This window comes from Corvus brachyrhynchos, unplaced genomic scaffold (genome assembly GCF_000691975.1).
Source record: "Corvus brachyrhynchos isolate BGI_N302 unplaced genomic scaffold, ASM69197v1 scaffold122, whole genome shotgun sequence".
NCBI classification, from domain to species: Eukaryota; Metazoa; Chordata; class Aves; order Passeriformes; family Corvidae; genus Corvus; species Corvus brachyrhynchos.
In genome coordinates this window covers 506,519-506,759 of record NW_008236778.1, presented here as the reverse complement: position 1 = coordinate 506,759, position 241 = coordinate 506,519, and positions in this window count along the sequence as shown.

Here is a 241-nt window from a genome sequence, read left to right as displayed (position 1 = left end):
GCTGCCGAGGCCCCAGTGAGTCCGGCTGGGGGGGCTGTGCCCCAAAGCTTGGGGGCTCCCCAAGGGGCAGACCAGTCCCCACTGGGGGGTACCGGAGCCTCGGGGGCGGCTCCAGGTCCCCGGGGGGAGCCGATCCCTGACAACCGTGGGGTTTTTTTCAGCGCCAGAGCCGGTGACAGAGGTGCCCAATTCGCAGCCCCGAGGGCGCGGGGGGCCCGAGGGGGGGGATGGGGGGGGGGGG